An 18483-nucleotide genomic window follows, 5' to 3' on the forward strand; every position below is an offset into this window, starting at 1 on the left:
CAAGACTTGTCTGCACAGATTCGATTGCCCCAATAAAGGTATGTATATTTAGTGAAAGTTTTTTAATTAAATGCGTTTATACGACCACTATGTTTATCAATCCTCATTATCAAGCGAGCGTGCTAGCTAACATATTTGGTTCACTTTAGTAAGCTAGCTGGCTAGCAAGCCTTTATGAAGTGGCAGTGAGCACATAAGCAGCGTAGGATCTACATTGCCAGAGGACATCGCTGTATTCTCAAATAAATAACCAGCCAAAATAAAATGGTGATTGAATGCATCACACATGTTTTTTTATCTGAGATAATGATATTAGCTACTATATGATGCTGTGTCAATAGCCAACGCGTTATTGCAAGCGAGTGTGTCATCTAGTCACGCGTCATCGTAGCAAGCTAACCAGACAGTAAAAACGCCGATAAAACACTTCTAACGTGGTTCATTTTAAGCCATGTTATCTAGCTTTGTCGTGTTAACATGAGAGAAGGATTGCTGTTGGAGAAGTGAATCAACCAACAGTTAGCGCGGGTAACCTGCACGAAAGCGCATTGTAGTTTTTTTCCACGTAGGCTAGGCTATTTCATCCAGTCAATTTAATTTCATCTAACGTTACACTTGATTCACTCTTTGGCTCCGCTAGATAATGTCTTACTCTTTGAGATCATGTAGTAGAAATAAAGTAAGAAAATATAATTCATTTAACTTACTGAGAATATATAATAAGAAATAATGAGGCTGTGTCAATAGCTAATGCGTTATTGCGAGCGAGATCACGTAGTAGGAATAGACTAAGAAAATGTAATTAATGTACTGAGAATAGATAGGCTACTAAGAAATAATAACAAATTAATAACAAAAACAATAATAATAATATTCATAAAAATACATGTTTGAAACTGGAAAACTGACTTTTAAATTAATTTTTTATAGACGGCTGGAAAAGAAAGGAGTAAAAGCAAGGTGTGGAGTTATTTTGATTTCACACACTTAAAGATGGTGTTAATATATATATTTAATTTAATATCATCTTTAACTTTTTTTATCTAAAAAGTTCTTTGTGTGCTTATTTCTAATTTTATTTGTTTGCTTATAAGTTAAATATTCTTAAATATAGAAACTTTAATAAAATATAAGTTTTTCAAATTGATTTGAAAATGTTGCACTTTTTGACAAAACATCGGTCAAAACATCAGTAATCGGTGGGCTAGGACTCTCCAAAATCGGGATCGGCATCGGACCCAAAAATCTGGCATCGGTCGGGCTCTAGTGTTATCCTCTTTGAATCATATGCCATAACAATAACTTCCACAAGCCAATGGGACAGCCACTGCTTAGAGATACTTTTCCTTTGCAGGCAGGGGCCCAGGTGACTAAGAGCTGGTCGCTCTTTCTAAAAGCCTTAGTCTTTGACATATACATTTGGAGAACAGCATATGCAGCCTATGCTGCTCTTCAGAGGAGAAAGGTTGTGGGTGAAAAGCGGCATGCTCCAACATCTTACATGTGAAAGCTGGGAAGCTTTTAGGCATAAAGGCTGGATTGAGCTTAAGAAAAAGCCTATCCATCTTAGGGGAGAATATTGTGCACGAGAGATGCACTGAGAGCGTATGGAGGTCACTGACTCACTTAGCTGAGGCTAGTGCAAGCAGCAATGCTGTCTGGAGAGACAACAATTTTATTTATAGACTCAAACGGCCTTGGAGACAGAGCCTCCAGCTCCAGTGATAAATCCCAAGGGGGAATGTGCTTTTTAGCAACAGGCAGAGCACAGTGAGCCCCCTTCATGAACCTGTGAATGAGGGGGTGCTGCCCCACTGCATAGTCTTTGAAACCAATATGACAAGCAGTGAGAGCTTTCAGGTAGATCTTAATGGTAGGAAAGGATTTCTCTTTATCCATAAGGTTCTGTGAAAAGCACAGCACGTCAGAAACAGAGCTCTGGTAAGCCACTGACTGACGAGAGGCACACCATCTTTCTAACACCTGACACTTATTGTCATAAAGTGGCCTGGTAGAGGGCGCTCTCGTGCTCTGGATGGTTGCAGGCACGTGAGGGGGAAGCCCTAATGCGTTGAGGTTATGTCTCTCACGGGCCAAGCCCATAGACCTACTCGCTCAGAGCAGGGGTGGTGTATTTCCCCATTCACCTGAGACAGGAGGTCCGTGCGTAGCGGGTGCGTGCATGGCTGTACATAAAGGAGAGGGATAATCTCAGCCAGCCACGGCATTTTCTGCCACCTGCGTGCGATTATGGTAAATGGTAAATGGACTGCATTTATATAGCGTTTTTATCCAAAGCGCTTTACAATTGATGCCTCTCATTCGCCAGAGCAGTTAGGGGTTAGGTGTCTTGCTCAAGGACACTTCGACATGCCCAGGGCGGGGTTTGAACCGGCAACCCTCCGACTGCCAGACAATTGGTCTTACCTCCTGAGCTATGTCGCCCTAAGGATTAGGATCAGTGTGAAGCTCTGCTCTCTCACTCTGGCTGGGGTTGGAGAGATGAGAGTGAGGGGGGCAAATGCCTGTGAAGAGATCTACAGCTGCACGGCCAAATCTGTGCCATAGCATTTCCACAGTCTGGGGATGTAGATGCCATTCCTCGTACAGTGGGTTTCTCCTTGACAGCAGATCCGCGCCTGCGTTCAGAATATCTGAACATGGGTCACGCATAACCACAGAAAGTGACAGCTGCTGCAGACCAACAGTCTGTGGGCTAGACCATGGAGCTGGAGGGAGCGCATGCCACCTTGGTGATTGACATACCGCAGTCATTATTGCAGCGTACGAGCACATGATGTCAGACAGAGAAGAAAATATCTGAGAGCTGTCCATATAGTTAATAGCTCCAGATAATTGATGTGAGCTGAGCGCAGCTGGATTGGCCGCGTCCAATTCATCATGTGACCCCCCTGAGTGCCCACCCCAGAGAGGATGTGTCTGTCCTCATGAGAATGATCCTGAGAGGGGTTCCCTGAGTGTAAAAGTCTGTTTTCCCAGTGACTCAGAGTGTGTCATCGTGAGACGGCGATGGAGATCGTTGCTGGAGGCTGTGTTGAGGGATGAAATCCACCTCATGAAGCCCCTCATTCTTAACAGCCCCAGTGGCAAATCCTGAGAGGCTGACACCATCCACCCCTGCAGTCTGAGACGTGTGATACTGTACTCTCAAGCCCGGTGTGACCTGAGAGAGGTACAAGTCTGAGAGATTAAATGCAGTCCACTGATAGGTGAGCTCACAGCGAGACAGAGTTTAAATCCACTCCCAAGAATGACACTGCAGGATGGGGAGAGATTGCTCTTGGGGAGGTTTACTCTGAAACTTAGAGACAACAGATGTGTATGAACTCAGTGTCCAGCACAACTCTGCCTTTCAAAAATCAGCCAGTCATCTAAATACGTCAGTATTCTGAGCCTCATTAGTCTCAATGGAGCCAGACCCACCTCTACACAAATACAGAACACCCATGGACTCAGGGAAAGGCCGAAGGGTAGCAAACACCATGATGGGCAAAGCGGAGAAATTTCATCTGAGGGGATAAATGCTTACGTGGAAGAAGGCATCTTTCAGATTCATTGATGTGATCTAGGGATGTTAAGTTAATCGATTAACTGTTAATCATTAAGAAGAATGTTGATTGATTCATTTCTATAGATTAAACTGTTGAATTTCATTAAACCATTTCAATGAATAACCTAATGTTGGTGATTAGGTTTTAAATTAAAGAGACATTTTAAAAATTTTAAATGATAAATTCATGGTTCCCTCGACTGGCAGCATTAGTGAAATGTTATTGGTCCATTCCTGGAACATCAGTGCCATCTGAGCGCGTCTTCTCAGCTGCTGGTCTCACCTTCAGCAGAATGCACACTAGACTGATCCCAAAGCACGTAGACATGCTCATATTCCTTAACAAAAATGCTTAAGTATTAAGTTAAGCCTATTATTTTATTACAAAGTTAAGCATTAATAAGAACCATAAATAAGCAGCTTTACCAAGTAGCATAAATAAGCAGCATTAATAAGCAGTATTAATAAGCAGTGTAAATCATTTGCATTAATAAGCAGAATTAATAAGCAGCATTAATAAGCAGTATGAATAAGCAGCATTAATAAGCAGAATTAATAAGAAATATCTTTTGTCACCATCACAGTGGCAGTTCAGCCAGCCTCTAGCAGTCCCTCCTCTCCTGAACAGATTTCTCAGTCCGTGAATCTGTGTTTTTATGATTTTGCTTCTTGTTGTTCTTGTTTTGGCCTTAATACGCAATCCTGTTTAAATGATTGTTTGAGCATGTCTTAATAAAACCTCTCTGATAGATACAGCTCATTAATTGGTAAGTCTGTTTTGAGTCATCCTTTTTATAGGCCATGTAGAAGATTATAAGCTAATCAGTTTATCATTATTAATAAATTAATGGGTGCCGACAATCAATACAATAAATTGCACAAAATTTGCATCCCTAATCAAAACCAGTCGTTCTGACATTGAACATTATTATTATTAATATTTTGTTGTTAATTATATTTCCTCAAATGTTTAACACTGAGATTAAAGATAGGAAGTAGAGAACCGTCCTTCTTTGGGACCTGGAATTAAGGATAATAATAGTTTTGTTGGGTTCGTTCTTTGGGAATCAAACGTATCGCCCCTTTTTGTAAGAGACAAGAAATTTCTTCCTCTTAAACATGGGCAGTGCTCTCTTGGGTTTGAGAGTAAATGACTGTTGAAATGGGGGGTTTCACTTTGAACTGGAGTCTGTAGCACTTGGCTATTGTCTGTAGCCCTTGTCTGTAGTAGTGCTGCTGTGTCCTATGTGCTCTTCCAGGAGGGCGGTAGCCTCCTTTAGCATTGGACACGCGCCTGTCTGTCAGAGCCAGACTTGGTGCAATGATGAGACACTCTGCAGAGGTCATGACCGGCTGTCATTCCCCATAGTTGGATTTTCAACACAAGATGATGAAAGAGAAGTTTATTTATGGCACCAATACAGTGTTTGGTTCTTGCAGAGATGCACACCCTAGTCAGTGTATAAGTATGCCATGTACTTTGCACCTAAATTGCTTGAGCTTCCCTTAAATGCTATCCAGAGAACATTTCCCACAATCCACACTATTATACATTTGACAAAATAAAGTCTGACCTGACCAGAACTCTAGTACCTACCACCATCACCAACAGACCCCCCTCCTACAATGACAGGGGTGCTGCATGGTAGTTATACCGCCCCTACAGGCACAGGAGAACTAGCAGCTGGCAGTAAATAAGGGGCTTTGTATGACTGGTGTGCCCTTATGACTAAGTCTATCAGTTCTGTATATGTTGCATGTTCTCCTGTAAGTGTCTACTGTGATAGGGTGGCAGTGTAGTATAATAGCTGTGGAACTGGTCTTGTAACCTAAAGGTCACAGGCTCTATTCCTGGGTGGGAAACTGCCATTGTACCCCTGAACAAGGTACTTAACCTGCATTGCTTCAGTATATATCCAGCTGTATAAATGGATGCAGTGTAGATGCTATGTGTATAAAAAATGCATCTGGATGAGTGTCTGCTCAATGCCTAGATGGATGGATGGATGTATGGATAATCTTATTTAAAGTGACTCGACCTTTAGCTGTGTGTTAGGTTGCAGTGCTGTGGGAAGTTTGTCACAGAAAACCAAAAGTAAAGAAGCAAAAACACACTGTCCACTCTGAAAGATGTGTGTTCTCTTTTACATCATTACTTTTGGTGGTAGCTGTGTCAAACATCCCACAGCATTGCAAACTAACTGACTGACCACACTGAAAGATGACAGCCACACTTTTTGAATAGGATAAGCCCAGAGAAAAGATCATAGAAAAGGTAGATGAGCCCTTAGCCCCAATTCTAATAATTTTCAGAATAAGAAAAGGGGCCATTTGGGTCAGAATTCTGTAGAACTGTCAGAGTTAAGTCCAGCAGGACGTCTGATTCTTAGGTCCAAAGTGCTGCAGCTGGAGAGTGTAGCACAGACATCTTCCACAGTGCATTATCAACCTTAAAATCCTCAATTTCACTCTTCATCACTGAACATTATCATTTGTATCATTTACCATTTGTTTTATGTATACCTAATATAATTATAATATAATATATGAACTCTTCTTTGCAGACTGAACAGCTGTAACCTCACAGAGAAGTCCTGTAATATTGTGGCCTCAGCTCTCCAGTCATCAGACTCACCCCTGAGAGATCTGGACCTCAGCTACAATGACCTGGGAGATTCAGGAGTGGAGCTGCTCTGTGCTGGACTCATGAGTCCAAACTGTAAACTGCAGAGACTGGGGTGAGTAGTGCTGTGTACTGTGTGACCTTAACAAAAAATAATTCCTGAGTATGGTTGTGTATGTCTGAATTTTGTCACAAGGAAGAAAACAAATTTACTGATTGCATTTTCAAAGCATGTAACCTCAATGTTTGTGTGAATACGAGTTTGCAGATCAGCGTATTGACTGGGGTATGCTCATACACTACATTTCCAAAAGTGTGTGGACACCTGAACATCACACCCTTGTTGAACATCTCATTCCAAAACCATGGGCATTAATATGGAGTTGGACTCCCCTTTCCTTCTGTAACTGCCTCCACTCTTCTGGGAAGGCTTTCTAGTAGATTTTGGAACATGGGTGTGTGGATTTGCTTCCATGCAGCTGCAAGAGCATTAGTGAGGTTGGGTACTGATGTTGGGCTGAAGGCTTTCTAATTCACCCAAAGGTGTTTGATGGGGTGGAGGTCAGGGCTCTGTGCCAGCCAGACAAACTCTTCCCCACCAAACTCAGCAAACCATTTCTTTATGTGCCTTGCTTTGTGCACTGGAACAGTGTCATGCTGAAACAGGAAAGGGCTTTCCCCAAGCTGTTGCCACAAAGTTGAAGCACACTATTTTCTTGAATGGCATTATATGCTGTAGCATTAAGATTTCCCCTCAGAGGAACTAAGGGGTCTAGCCCAAACCATGACAAACAGCCCCAGACCATGATTACTCCTCCTTCATACTATACAGTTGGCACTATGCATTCCACCAAGCCCAGATTCGTCCGTCAGACTGCCAGGTAGAGAAGTGTGATTCATCACTCCAGATAATGCATTTCCACTGCTCCAGAGTCCAATGGCAGTGTGTTTTACACCACTCCAGCTGACGCTTGGCACATCATGATCTTAGGCTTGTGTACCGCTGCTTGGCCATGGAAACCCATTTTATGAAGCTCTTGACGAGCAGTTTTTGTTCTGATGTTTCCAGAGGTAGTTTGGAACTCTGTAGTGAGTATTGCAACCATGGAAAGATGATTCTTACACACTACAAGCTTCAGCACCCCATTTTGTGAGCTTGTGTGGCCTACCACTTTACTGCTGAGCTGTTGTTGCTCCCATACCTTTCCGCTTCGCTATACCAGCTCTTACAGTTGACTGGAGCAGCTCTAGCAGGAAAGACATTTGATGAACCGACTTGCCTCAGCTGGAGACTTGAAAAGGTGCTGTGACTCACCATCTTGAGTGAGTGAGCTTGAGCGTGGCTGGGTATATTAGGAACGTCTGGAGACCGCGATCACAGGTTACTGCCAGCAGAGAAGAGAAGGCTCTGTGCCGCTGTGCTGTGTAATCGCTGAAGTCTGGATAAAAACTAATTACTATCCCGTTAAACTTCACTGGTGATTTCCTGGCAGCTTGCAAAATATGCTGTTGATCCGTGTACCCCAGCAGATTTATAATCAATGTTCCAGGCCTGTCTGTTGTTTTTGATCAGCCGCCATAGAAACGGTGAGCCCTCATTACTTCTGTAGTCCTGTCAGCCAGAGAGGGGAATCACTCTTTGAGGAAATTGGTAAGAAAACCAACCAGGTCTGATCATTCAGAATTCTCCGGTTGGTTAATAATGCGAAGGTTGCATCACCTGCTCCTATCCTCCAGCTCTGCCATTTTAGCCTCGAGCTGATCCTGTTTGGCCTGGTGCAGTGAGGCAGCGGTTTCGGCTAGTTTAACTTTGGCTTTCAAACCGGCAAATTCAGCCTGTAGCTCTTTCATGCCGAGCGAATATTGAGAGATTTCAGCTCGTATGGACCGGGTTTCGTCCTTGAGAGCTCTCAAAATATTGTCTGTGTTTTTCTAACACAGCCTCACAATGGCTGTTAGCATGACACAGGATTCCTCATCATGTCCCTTTCTGGGTGAGTCTTGCCTGAAAGAGTCTTTGTTTTTGAAGAAATTGACATATTTGATATCTTGGTCAACAGCACCAATAAACTGAACTGGGACTGAACAGTTAAGTTAGCCATTTGTAATGAAAACAGTTAAATGAAGAGGAGAGAGGGCAAGGAGCAAAATCACTAGGCAGCCATCTTTCCAGTAGGTCACGTGATTCTCCCCAACTGAGATAAATAAAGAAAAAGAACACACAAAGAACTTGTGATGCATACCCACAATCCTCAAATGAAATGAATTAGGTACCAGGATAATTAAAGGGATATTTCACAAGTAATTTTTTGGAGCTCACCCCATTGTATTTGGATAGTGTGAATATTAGCAACATATGCTGTCCCTGTTAACGGCATCGCCGTTCCTCCTGGTTGTCCAGCTCCCAGTTCACTCTCATTCATTTTCAGGACCTTCTGAAAGCAATCTTTTTAGAACATAAACTAACTACGGGGGATAATAGATCAATAAAAGAAAGTACTAATGTCAAACAATCCCTGTCCCTGTTGTAATAGGTCACCAGTGAGAACTATATTTTACATGTTGGATAAGTGAGGTGTTTTAGCTGTTGATGCACTGTGTTCGGTATTCAGATTGCCAGATGCCAAACGAGGGTGTTAACAGTTAAAACTGTTGGGTTCAGAAAATTAAACATAGTTCACATAAACCTCACCTTGCTGAAAGGTTTTACACTCTTTATCTTCTTAGTCAGTGCCTGTCCTAATTTTATGACCTGTAATTCTACTGAATGCCGTGCTTTGCATAACTGCAGCGGGAGTGTTGATCTTACTTGCCTTGGCTATATTTGGAACTGTGTTGACTAACTGCGTTGTGTCAGTTTCCTGCATCATACATTGTTCATCAAGCTAGCTGCATCAATGGCAAAACAATGCTGACCTCTCGAATTATCCACAAAGTGGTGATGAGTTCATATAGCCTAACATATTATGTTTCAGTAATTCTATAGGTCTATTTATTACTCAGGCAAGTTTGTTATTGCAGTACAGAGACTTTAGGGGTTGGAGGACATGTAGAGCTGCGGTGACTAGTCTTAAACTCGTTCCAGTTCCGGACCCAGACCCGGACCCGAATCAGAATGTCCAGTTCGGTCCGGTCCTCAACGACAGGTCCTGTTCCTTCCCAGATTAGGTCCCCACCGCTTTTAATTTCAAATAATCCCTCTCCGAACTGTGTAATTCTGAGGAGAAATTCCAGTACAAAATATAACTTTTTTCAATCAGTGTTGCCATATTGGGCGGCCCAGTTGGGCTCCTTTTGATTACGGTGGGCAGGTAAAAATAGTGTTGGGCTGGTTGATGAAATTTGGGCTGCTTCTGTCAAAATTAGGCAGGTTTTAGAAAATATCGTGAGAACAATTTTACTAAAGAAGTTGCACAGAAAATACCAGTACCGTTTCTCTGCCGGTTGATTTAGGCTAATTTGTGGTATTAGGGGAATTCCTCGCGTCCACACCCGCCAGCACCCCTTCCCCCCCCGGTCGACCGCAGCCCACCCTAATACAAAAGCCTAAAACCGGCCGTGTTATGATTTGGGCTGGTTTTCATTGAATTGTCCAGGTTTTACGTTGTGATTGGGCTGGAAACTGTCAATCTGATCTGGCAACACTGTTTTCAATTAGCCTCCATTGGATTAGGTTTGAAGTGCGATTATTCAAAAATGAAGGTTTGAAGGTTTGAAGTGCGATTATTCAAAAATGCTGCAGTAAAATTTCACAGAAATGGGGTAGAACGTACATAAGGATCCCTTCTGTCATAAACAAGTGTTTTAATTCTAAGGAGAAGTCAAATCCAAAAATTCAATTTTTTATATTGGCCTGTAGTGGGCTCCTTGGAAGGTTAGAAGTGGGATTATTCAAACAAACCTATTTAAGGTGGACCAGGAATTTTGAATCGGGAGTCAATTTCAGCATGGTAGGTTACCAATAGCATACCAGGCTACTTAGCTAGAGAGCTGTAGAACTCATAGAGAGCTTTTTCCCCCAAGCTCTTACTATTGTAACTGATTACAACTATAGCTGAAAAAATGCATGCTCCATCAAAGTAATTATCCTCTAAATCAAAAATGCATTTCTTATGATTATGTGACTGATTGATTTGCCCATGAATCTGAACAGGAGCACTTTAAGAATGCCCACCAAACAGGAAACTATTGCAGGGAGTACAACACACACCTGAAGCGCCAACTTTCATTCTAGAGGATTTTAATCACTGTGAGCTTGAACTTTCTATGCTTGGATTCCAACAGTATGTGGAGTGTGAAATATGTGAGAAGAGACTAAATGCTGTGGCCAAGGGCGTGCTGTGGCAGTTTCAACAGTTTCAAATGAAATGGGCCCCAAAGAGCAGAGGGGCCCCAAACACCCACGAGACTTTTTGAAAAATGTTTAGTAAGATCTACATTTTTGAGGTTTACCTATGAACAGCCATGCACTTGCCATTTGTGGCTACATCGCGGCACATTTGGGTACTTTCCTGAACTCTGACCTTTCCATGACAATCATAGATGCAGTTAAATTCTATTTCTATCCATCTGTAAGGTAGTAGCCTAAGTTAGAAAGTAAATAAAAATGACTAACATTAAACATCTAAATATTCTGACATACTACCATAGGGAGCTAGCTACCGCTAATTCATAACTTGCAAACTCCAGCCGGCTCATGTAACTCTGAGTGCTGTGGGATTGCAAAGGCAATCAGGAAGTCCCCCGAGTCTCAGATCTCGGTCGTTAGCAGGCTAGCTCGCAATATTTTATATGGTTCTCTCAATATGGGGACTGCCCACACTGTAGCCTACCACGTAAGCCTAATGTTTACTAGATAGCTTTTTGTTTTTTATTACATGGCCGGATGTGCATAGAAAAGCTGGTTCCGCCTGCAACAGCAGTCGGGACAGGACATACAGATGATGGATTCTTTTTTATTATTATGTATAATTCAAGAAAAATAGAGATATCGTTTTGTTCAGTCAGTTTTTATCTGTTTGTTGCTTAATTCCCAGATTATTACAATACAGGTGTGATTGCAGAGGTGAAAGAGCCACAATGGCACAGGCGAACCAATGGTTTGGTAACTTGACTGTACTAATGAACGGTCTGATGGTTGCGGTCTGATGACTGCTATGAATATTATGGGGGTTGGGGAACCCCCATCCCTTCTGACGATATATGAGGAATCCGTTATCAGACAGGCACAGAAAATAGTATCAGACCCCACTCACATTTTTTACCCTAAATTCCTACTTCTACCTTCTGGTAAAAGATTCAGGTCCCTTAGTGCAGGCTTACCTGCTATAAACACTCATTTGTGGTGATGATGTAAGAGGGAAATCAAACTGGGACCCAGAAAAGACTGGCATTTGAATGAACCTGCAGGCGAGACTCATCACTGGACTTCAAAGAACCCAGAGCCGTGTGATCAAACAATAAGTTACTCGGATTTCCTCGGGATGAGCAGGCCATTGGGCCTCTGGAATGTTGACACAACTAAGATAAGGGGAACTGGTCTCTTTGTCTATGGTTGTGGGGGTATGTGTTGGGGGTCATTAAGGGTCCTTAAGATCACCCGGCCTCTGGCAAGATGGTGGGGCAACTGCGCTTAACGGTACCACAGTGCCCTTATGTGGGCCCCTCTGCCATTACACTTTTTATTTCTTTTCTGGATCTGGACTTTAAACCATCTGTTTATCCTATTTACAAACCCCGGAAAACTGTACAAACCATACACATGTTTTCATTGTATTATTGTATTATGCTTTATGTAATAATAACATGGATTGCATGTAAAATGGTTAAACAAAAGGGTATTTTCATGACAACTGCACCATAATATTACATCCACTTGACATGTTTAGTATGGACGTATTCAGGAAAATTATAGCAATTGAATGAAATATGTTTCATACCAAATAGAATTTAATAAAACATAGTTTTAGAAACTCTAAAAAACTAACACAATGGAATGTCCTCTCTGGTAATCATCTCCTTTTCCCCATTTCCCCACCAATTGTTTTAACAGCAGCCTCCAAAGGGTGGGGGCCGAAATTCGAGATTTATGATTCGGCCAGGTTAATTTATGGTAATGCCGCCACGATCAAACGCGGGATTTGGCATAAAAGGAAGGGAGACAAAGCAATCGAGGAAGATCGTAAACGACTTCCCCACGTTGCACATACTCTGTGTTTGTATGTAGCTAAACAGGCTGGGTAAGAACTTTTACCTCTGTATTTATGTTTTTAAACCTTATAATTGATTTTGAATTTGAAGCTAATGACCTACCTGCCTGTTCAATAAATTATTCTTATTTTTAACTTGCGTGGTCTTCATGACTCTAATTCATTTTATCTTCTTTTCAGCCGAAATTCCGCTTAAATACTCAGGGGGACAATTATGACTAGGACCTACTGATCAGGGGTCTAGTACAGCAAACGTCTTTAGTGGGGTTTTCAAGTTAGATAGGCCACCACGATCTGCCCGCTAACGGGATTGGTGGTATTGGTTCTGGTGTTTTGACTTAAGAGGACCCATGGGCATTATACGCCGGTTCTTGTCAAATTCGCCTTTAGGAGCCCGATAGATACACACCGTCCTGGGCTCATAACTATCGATGCACTATCCATGTAAGGAAGGCATGTATTATGGTGGTCAGCCTCCTACCCTCTGGATTCTTCACCGAACTGAGATTTAACAATAGTGCTAAACCCGGGAGCATATATTGAGGAATGATGGCACAAGATAGAGTCGAGTGTAACCACTCCCAAGTTCCACGTATAGTTAAACCCAAATTTTAAATTATCATTTAATATGGAGTCAGATTATCACAAGGGTAAAACCTAGTAACTGTTACGCTTTCTTGCTGTGGTCATGGATATATTTGATGTGTTGTTCCGCTCAGCTGTGAGTATTCTGATGCTCCCATTGGAATATTGACGGTCCGGCGACAGATCAGATATATCTCTGATGACAGCATAGCCCCGTTTGCGAACGGAGAGTAACCAGAATGCTACTGGTCCGTTTCAGGCCAGTCTTAAGTGTTAAGTATAATTGTGCCCTGTTCTTACAAACAGAGGAAAAATAACTAACAACTCCGGTTTTGAATCACACCAGCCAAGGGAAAACACGTGGTGCCTTCCCCTCCAGCTACAAACCCTCATTGGTCTAGCTGTGAGGTGTTTACAATGACAATTTAGCTTCTTAGTGCTAAAAGATGATGTGTGTTGTTGGCTGCATGGGTGTTGCAATATGTCTTCACTGCTATAACACTTTTTTCAGTGTTAATTATTCATTTATTTATTATTTTTCAATTAGACCAACTTCCCCACTCGACGGAGGACAGCTTTATTTATACAATTACAATGTTTACATGTCATAGTTGTGAAGTCGCTTAGATTTTTAAGTGAGACAGTTATTTTTGTTCCATTGATATGTGTTCAGTGAGAAGGTTTTGCCATTGTGTGATACTTAATGAATTCGTAGATTTTCAATTTAGGAGAATAGTTTTTTTGGTGATCGTTAAGATGATCAATATTGGTTTTATGTATTGAGATGTTGTGTTGATTGTAGATATATTTGTGTTATGCTCATGCTAACTTTTGCATCTTGCAGTATAGCTTCTGTCATTGTTTGTGAAGTCTTCTGCAGACAGGAGGTACTGACACATCCATACCTGTATTATGGAGAGTGCTTCTGATTTGTAGAACAGGTGTTTGGGGGTTTTTCTTCATTATGGTGAGAATTCTTCAGTCATCAACTGAGGAGGTCTTTTTTGGCCCACCAAGCCATTTGCAATTATCGAGCTCACTAGTGCTCTCTTTCTTCTTAATGATGTTCCAAACAGTTGATTTTGGTGAGCCTAAGGGTGGCCTATGTCTCCAACAGTTTTTTTCTTATTTCTCAGCCTCATAACAGCTTCCTTGACTTTCATAGCCACAACTCTAGTCCTCATGTTGACAAACGTCAAACAAACGTTACAGAAGAATGATTCTAAGTCACTAATATCCTGTCATGTACCCTTTGGGTCTTATGTATGGGAGGTGGATATCACCCAATAAGTGAGGAGATACGTGATGTCATGTTGAAGGCCCCGAAGGGGGAATTTAATGTCCTTGTTGCAGAACAAACAACAGCTTTAGTTGGGCTGTGGGGAACTGTCCATTCCCTCGGTTAGGATGAGCAGACATTATTGTGTGAAGGAAAACAAATGGCACCTTGGTGGTGCAAACCGTAAGAGGAACAGGGCTGCTGTGTGTGTGGGTGGGTCTGCGTGTGTGTACGTGTGCGTGTGTTTTACAGTGGTATTAAACAACCAAACTATAGAGGCTGTGTGACATACTTCAAGAGAAAAAAGCGTAAGCGTCTATTGAGTGTTGATAAGGCAGCCAATCCGCAGCAATATCGTACAGCTTCCGTGTGAACCTGTGATGCGTTTTTGTAAATCACATTGAAGCTATAAGGCCTTTCTCCTGATCAGTTTTTTCCGGAAGCATTTCACACGGTCTCTGAAGCATGTTTGTTTACTACCACATCAGTTAGCCTATAACTAATGAGAAAAAGACAAAAAGAACGGCAATACACCACCCAGTGGTGACAACCATTTTTGAATTAGATCATTTTCGTTGTGTTGTATTGCCCAGCCCTAATTCCAAATAGAGACTTTTAAACAAGAAGCATTCAGTCTCTGAAAGCGTTTCTGATGCTTTAATCCTTTTTTCTATATTTACGGTATGCTTAACTGGACAGTCAATGGAATTACTCCAAAAGTGCAATGAGGGTTATTAGGGTGAACCCTATGAACCCTATTAGGGTGAACCCAACATGAACCCTATTAGGTTTCATGTTGTAGTGTTTCTATATCTTCATGAGTATTTCATTTCTTTTTAAGTAAGTACACTTGGTATAATGGAAGACTGGATTTTTGATGTGTTATTAACAGTTGAACTATTTCATTATTCATCAAAACATTTGTAGCCGTAATATGTTATTATATTAACCGGCCGATGTTACGTTAGCCGTTCAAGTTACATTAACCATTACATTTACATCGCTTTTATTTGGCAGAAACTTTTATCCAAAGCAACATACAATTAGTGCATACCGAAGGTCATTGAAACAACTACAAAACACAGGTCCGATAAGGTACAATACTCATGATGAAACAGTTAGGGTAAATGTCCCTATTAAGCCCACGTACCATATAAGCCCACTTGCAACTTCTGAGTCAAATAAAAAAAAACTACATCATAATTTTTTGCTGTGTGATGTTTTTTCAAATGAAGCTGCTTGTTACGTAAATGACACTTTTTATTGTAAGTCAATCACATTTATCGATATTGAGTTATCGAAGCACATGTGTGGCATGTGCCTGCTGATCCCAGAAGAAGTTGCAAAAAAACTTAGGTGATTTTGGTACCCTCAGAAAATAACATTTTTTGTATATTTCTACTCCTGTTTTTGGAAAGTACTCACTTGTTATCAAAATTTAAGTGATTAGTGTTTTGAATGAGACATGTGTTAGAATATTACCTGAATTAGAAATATTGTGTCTTTTGAAATCAAAATATGAGTTTTAGCACGCTAGCAAACAGACCACATGCTGCATCAATCCAGTAGCTACATAGTATGGTTCATTGCAATGACATAAAGCAGGATAAGCATGTATAGTTTATATTTTTGTATGCAGTTTATATTATTATACTGTTAAATAGACAATAAATGTGTATGATTATCTTTATTTATTTTTTAATCAACATTTTTACCTGGTGGGCTTAAAGGGGACTCTAACAAAAAAATCACACTGACTGAGGTGGATGTAAATGAGTATAGCTAATTACTTCTCTACATGATCAATTTATACTTTTCATATTATGTTAGTGCACCATATATAGATTTATTTCATATAGTTGTTTTTTAATGTCATGTGAGTAGAGCAAAATATTCTGTCTTTTAATCATAAATTCACTGATGTTTCCTTTAAGCCCACCTGTTCCCATTAAGCCCACTTTACTGTGTTTCAATGGGGATTTTCTCCCTTTTGACCGTTGAACCATTTTCCTCCCTAATTTTGACCTCACCTGATGAATCAGCTCCATAATTCAGATAATTAATACCCACATTTAAATATCAGTGATATTGCATAGGTCAATTCATTCTGGATAGGCCTGTGTTCTATCTTAACATTAGCAATAATTTTTTAATCTTTACTTTTCAGATGAGTTTTAGTTTAAGATGACTAAAACACAAAAGAACTACAGTTCATGCCCACGCATGATAGAAGCGCAAATTCATCCTCTGCAAAGCAGGGCCGTAGGGACCTGGACCATTCTATTTGCGCAGTCATGATGTCGTTGAAAATCTACAAAAACAAGATGAAAGCCATGAACGACTTGTTAGCGTAAGACAAAGACAACCACAACGTGGGCAAAAGATTGAAACAAACAAATAAAATAAACCTTAGACCACCCTATAACCTATGTTATGTTACACTACTAAGATGGAGCATGGAGCAAATGATAGCCTTACTAAAATGATACAATCACCTCTAAGAGCATAGGCCTACGTTTAGTCTAGGAGAAAGTAGAAATTGCAGAAATGTTGACATCTTTCTTGTTTATTTTGTTTAAGTTATAGGCTAATGATACATGAGCTTCAATATGTTATGACTGATGTCTCCTCATAATGAACTGTATGTTTTAATGTTACTCCACAATGAACTGAATGGTTTTAAAATGTGTTTTTACAATGTTTTCAAACTACTATCCTAAATGTGATTAACATTTGAAAAGTTATTGTTTAATTGTAAATCCTGAATTTGACTTATTTACTATCCTTAGAACATTAGTATTGAACCTGAAATTGTTTTTCGTTCAGTCAGTCGGTCTTCAGAAATCTTCATAAAAACACCTGCACTTTCAACCAGCTGACTGGACCAGAAATTTTGGCCAATTTCAAATGCCAACAGCACACCATAGGATAGAGATTCAGACAAAATGACAACACATATTGAAAGATGAAGTATTGTAGAGTAATTTCCACTATAGTTTTGATTTTGTTCGTAAATAGTTTTTTGGCTACATTCCGAAGAAGACATGTTGTAAGTTTAGCTTTTTCTGTGTTGACAACACAGCAGAAAGGCTGGTCATGCCTATTTCAAATGCCATTTACAGGCCATAGGATAGGAGTGGAGACAAAATGAAAATAGCTATTGAGAGCTAAGAGATTACAGATTTGAATAGAACAAGTTTGTATTGTTAAGATTTTTTAAAATATTTATTTATCAACAAATCATGAAGTGGGCTTATTTGGAACACCCATGGGCTTAAAGGGTACGTTAGGTACCCATTAAGCCCATGCCAGACTTTTGACATATTTTGACAAATTAAACAATAAAAACATTATAAATTGGTATAAATGAATTATTGACACTTCAAATGAGAGATTAGACTTTCATTTTAACTAAAATGTTCTCACTTAAATTGGGGCAGTATACATTAAAAATGTCTGAAAAGCGGATTTGGTGGGCTCAATAGGGCCGTTTACCCTATTCATAGCCATTAACACAGTAAGTTCAGTCCACGCAGTAAGTCGAAGTTTATTTGTATAGCACATTTACAACAACCACAGTTGACCAAAGTGCTGAACAGACTTAAAATACCAAAAACGAATATAAAAGTAAATAAAAATAAGAATAAAAGGAAGCAATAAACATAGTAGAAAAGAATTACGGCACAACAGAAGATAAAATCAAGGTGACAAGCTCAACTCAAATTAAATGCCAACGAGGAGAGGTGGGTCTTCAGCATCGACTTAAAAGATTCTAGGGTCTGAGCAGTTCTTATATGAAAAGGTACGCTGTTCCAGAGATTAGGGGCAGCTACCGCAAAAGCTCAGTCCCCTCTATTTTTGTGCTTGGATCTTGGAACATCCAAGAGCATCTGGTTGGCGACTTAGTGCTCCAACTGAGATGATGCTGCCAAAGTAAGCATAGGCTGGTCAGAAAATAAGGGCCCCATTCACCAACCGTTCTTAAGAATTTTCTTCTTAAAACCCACTTACGCAGTTTTCACAAGATTTTTGACATTCACCAATGTTTTCTTTTGGGATTTGTTCTTAGGTAAGAACGGATCTAGCACACTCAAGAGCACACTTACGCACATTTGAGTGCGGACATGTTTGTGCAAAAAAATTTGGTTATTGCGTTTTTAGTTTTTACATTTTTAAAAATTTAGGTTTAAAAACTCTTTTTTTTTAAATTTTATTA

At 40.4% G+C, this 18483-nt stretch overlaps 1 long non-coding RNA gene across 1 annotated transcript; it reads right to left on the reverse strand.

Annotated features, from left to right (window-relative positions):
* Positions 1-1073: 1073 nt before the first annotated feature.
* On the reverse strand, positions 1074-7684 carry LOC135247268 (uncharacterized). The gene is made up of 2 exons (XR_010328173.1): positions 7565-7684; positions 1074-1276 (listed from the first exon to the last, which is right to left on the reverse strand). It is a non-coding gene; the product is annotated as an uncharacterized LOC135247268 (long non-coding RNA).
* Positions 7685-18483: the final 10799 nt, after the last annotated feature.

Source organism: Anguilla rostrata, unplaced genomic scaffold (genome assembly GCF_018555375.3).
Source record: "Anguilla rostrata isolate EN2019 unplaced genomic scaffold, ASM1855537v3 scaf1182, whole genome shotgun sequence".
Classification (NCBI taxonomy): domain Eukaryota; kingdom Metazoa; phylum Chordata; class Actinopteri; order Anguilliformes; family Anguillidae; genus Anguilla; species Anguilla rostrata.